Here is a 4,457-nt window from a genome sequence, read left to right on the forward strand (position 1 = left end):
CACCCACATATAAAGATAACCGTAGTTCTTTCTAGTGTGAAAAAGAAAAACGATTCACATAACGATTCAATATTCAAACAAACAAATCCATTACAATCTGTCAAGGTGGACACTACTACTAGGTAGGTACCCTGCATCACTTCGTTTAACACATTTGTTCATATACGGACATTGTTGAAAAAATGATGCGATCCGAATCATTTTCCATAGTGCTCGTCCTTGGCTCACTTTTTTGCGTAAAAGAAAACAATATATATTTAGTCCAAGTCAAGCATTTTTATGTAACGGAATAATATATGAATAGAGTCATGATGTCAGAATGTCAGTCAGACGATCGGGGTTTGTAAAGGGCAAAGGCACGTGAAATGGAAAAGAAGAATATATATATATGTGTGTGTGTGTTTCACGTTTTATCCACGATCGCTTATGATCGAAAATTTCTTTCACTGGTGGGCTGATGTTATACCCTGAAGTATTCTACCAGTCTGCCTTACCTTACGATCTCCTTTGTGTTTGGGAGACATCGTCAGTCATCGAAATATGTCAATAAATGCGCCCTGGACGGACAGACAAGCCTAAAGACATCTTGTAAATCGCTATGTATAATGAAAGGTGGAAGCATCTCAACTCCTTCTGGATGTTGTACACATCCACACAAACTATACGCCGTAGCATACAAGTGATGTAGTTTATGAAATGCATATAAAACACATTCAGCACAATGGCATGCCCCCGCATCCGGTTCGCAGTGCACTTGCAAAAGTTTAGAGAATCGATAGTAGTGAACGTATTCAGTTTACTATGTGAATCAAGCGACATAGGTAAAGCGCGCGTATTAACAAGAATTGATTTGATATGCCAAATTTCAAGTCGATAAAATTTGTTAAAATTTAATTTGACTTAAACTTATACAAATTTTTCGATTCGATATCACGAAGATAATACATTTTAGTGCTAGATTATCGCTTGAATTGTTTTTATCATAGTTGTTGTTGTCTATTCGTCCCGCGAACACTTACTTGCCTCCTATAAATATTTAGTTAATTTCCGTAAAATTCAATCAAATCAAATCAACAACAAAACTTTTGCTACAACAATAAAAATTGTTTTTGAAATTTTTCTTATTAACACAATCTTTGTCTTTTCCATATACTTTTGGCAAAAAATTGCGATAAAAGTGTAGATTCACAAAATCGTAATAGAAGGAATAACAGAAATGGAATTATTTATCGTTTCTACATCTAAGCTGTTATCTATATATATAAGGACGGCGTGTACCACCGGTGGCTCACAAGTGAATGCTTATGCGGAATAGGAAAAACTGTGCCGTCCTTAACGTGTTAAGTGAGGCAGAGCTCTTCCCCTACTCCACCATACAACTATCCATCTGCTGATTTTTCCAAATAAAGCGTCATATAGGAAATGAAGAAACCATTTTCAATGGATTTGAGCCGAAACAGGTTAGTGTACCAATATTTCATTAAAATATTTCAGAACTTACTACCTGTAGGTTGGACACGAGACAGATGGACACATAAGCTTTAATCAAGTCAGCGCAAACGATTCGACGTAATATAGAAAGTGAGTCTACATAAAATCCTGCTAAGTATATAATGCATAGCCGCATAAACGTAATATGCCCGTGCAGAATAAGTGGCGTAAGAGTATAAAAATAAAAAAAAGTTATTTGAGTCAAGAGTTTTTTTTTTTTAAGTTTATATTTTAAAGAAAAACAAAATTTTCAACAGCTGTTTCTTCCCGGTGACCATATATATATATATATATATATAAATATATAGTTGCATGTTATGTTAAATGAAATTAATTTTGGAAAATTTTGAATACATTTTATATGCAAAATTTTGTAGTTAAAAAGTAAACGATATTATTAAGCGGGATAGTGTCATGATGAGGGTGATGTTTGAAAGAAAAAAAAAAATTTTTTTTTTTTTTTTCTTAAGTGATTTTTTAGCGAAAGTCTTATGATCACTAATACTTTGAAAGTGTGTTTATTTATTTTATCACATTGCTTTTAGGTATCAAAAATAAAAAAAAATAAAAAATTTACCTTAATTATTTCCTATTTTTTGTTTCGATTTTTTTATTTGTTTTTTTTTTTGCTTTTGGTTTTTTTTTTTTGTGTATCCAATTAAATGTGTAAGTAGTTATAATAATAAATCCATAAATATTCCTCCAAATGAATATAGAGAATGAAGCCTTTGAAATTTATTTTAAAGGCCGATTGTTGAACATGGATTTGTGGGGTAAAATTGACAGTTTTATGCATCAAATTTTTTAATAATTATTCATGATGTTTTAATAGAGGAATGATTTCCATTGCGTTTGCTGCATGAAATATGTAAATAGAGAATGATTTCTTCTTTCATTTTCACAATTTTTCATCACATATATATATATATATATATATATATATATATATATATATATATATATATCTACTTATATATGTATGTATATACGTACACAAAGAGCCCGCACAGGGTTGGATAAGATGTATACACCGATTATTGATTATGAAAACTTTTCTTTCTTTTACATTTTTTGTAAATTTTTATTTAATTTTTTTCTTCTTCTTCTTCTTTCTTTCCTTTTTTTTTTAACAATTCCTCGTCGTCTTCGTTGATATTTTAGTAGTTTATGTCGTTATTGTTGGTGTTGTTGTGGATATATATATATATATATATATATATATATATTTATTTTATTTTTTTTTGCACTGGTTTTTCTTATAGAAATTTTGTATTTTTTTCACTTTCCGACACATGCAGCATTAAATACCACCAAATGAAAAAAAAAAAAGGGAAAAAATATATGGATATCTTGGATGGCTGGCTTTGCTGCTTTGCTGTTTATTTGTTTGTTTGTTTGTTTCGTTGGTTGGTTGGTTGGTTGGTTGGTTGGTTGACTGGCTGGCTGGCAGTTTGACTGGGGCCAAGAAAAAGATATTTATGTATACACAAAAGTGCCGCAGCACTGTAATAATAACAACAAAAATAAAAACAACAACGACAATAGCAACAATCATTTTTATGTGTGGCTGGCTGACTCTGGTTGCCTGGCTGGTTATTCTCTTTACAAAATATAAATGCGAACAGCAAAAAACAAAAAAAAAAAAAAAAAAAACGAAAAAAAAAAAATGGGAGAAGCAGCAAAAGCAACAGCAACAGCAACAACAACCAAATAAAATATGTATAAAACACTTTGTGTTATTGCACTACTCCGCATACTTATTATAACGAAGAAGAATAATAATAAGAAGAAGAACACGAAAAACATACATAAATACACACATCAAGTAAATACCGATGCGAATGTCGGCGACTATGTACAATTGTTGCCACGAAAAGAATGAATTTCTTGTGTTTTGTATGAAGAATAACGAATTTATGTTTCAACAAAAGGTGTGCGAGCGACTGTGTACTAAACAATGCTTAACAAACTCAGCCTTGCATAGAATAGAATGATATGGAAAAAGAGGGGTGGGGGGAAAAGGGGGACTGGCTGGCTGGCTGGCTGGCTGGCTGGCTGGCTGACTGACTGAGTGACTGACTGACTGACTGGACATATATGTCTGTAGGTATGTTTAGCCTTTTTATATTTAAGGATTGCGCTGTTATGCTTGTTAGGAGCGCATTTTATACTCTGCTTACGTTTCCCATAGAGCTTCCACACCAAAGAAGGGTAAATCGTATCAACTTTGTTGTCATTTTACATACACAGATGTGCATACAAAAAACTTGAACGAATGCTAAGCAGTCGAATAGAGTTTCAATCTTTTTTTTTTTTCTGCTTTTTTTCGAATAATGACTTGTTAGTTCATTTATTTAGAAAGAGAGACAAGAATATATATATATATATACATATATGGGCAAAGGGCTGAGACATTGTGACAGTGCGTCACGTCACCATAACCATAAATACTCAGCAAAACCGCATTTAATTGAAAACAGCATCGTCAAGTCGAGATTAGAAAGTTTACGAGCGAAATGTCATTAAATGCTGATGCGAGAGATTAGACAGACAAATTGCAATTGCAAATAGACAATCAGTAATATTCCTTAATATTTAATGGTCTTGCTGATACAGTGTTGATACACTGACATAACATGACGACGAACGACGCTTCTCCTATTCGAGCAATATATGTTAAGTATAATGAAAATAAACCAACACAAAGCAAGCAGCATAAGCTTACAACCAACCAGTCAACAGTTATCGAAATGAGACCCGACACATTATGTAAGTAGTAAGTAGCGTTTATGCATATAAACTCATACATATACACATTTTTCACATATTCCCATTTCGTTATATTGTGAACTCATACACATATAATAACAAACTGCTCTTGTTATCTTGTAATATCGCCTAATATAATAATATAAATAACACATACATATCCTTTATATAAGACACAACACACAATTTAAGACGCG

The 4,457-nt window shown here is 32.2% G+C and overlaps 1 long non-coding RNA gene across 1 annotated transcript; it reads right to left on the reverse strand.

The window, feature by feature from the left end:
* Positions 1-2,127: 2,127 nt before the first annotated feature.
* On the reverse strand, positions 2,128-2,935 carry LOC119644358. Its single transcript, XR_005248505.1, has 2 exons — positions 2,485-2,935; positions 2,128-2,346 (listed from the first exon to the last, which is right to left on the reverse strand). It is a non-coding gene; the product is annotated as an uncharacterized LOC119644358 (long non-coding RNA).
* Positions 2,936-4,457: the final 1,522 nt, after the last annotated feature.

The sequence above is a fragment of the Glossina fuscipes genome, unplaced genomic scaffold, assembly GCF_014805625.2.
Source record: "Glossina fuscipes isolate IAEA_lab_2018 unplaced genomic scaffold, Yale_Gfus_2 114091, whole genome shotgun sequence".
NCBI classification, from domain to species: domain Eukaryota; kingdom Metazoa; phylum Arthropoda; class Insecta; order Diptera; family Glossinidae; genus Glossina; species Glossina fuscipes.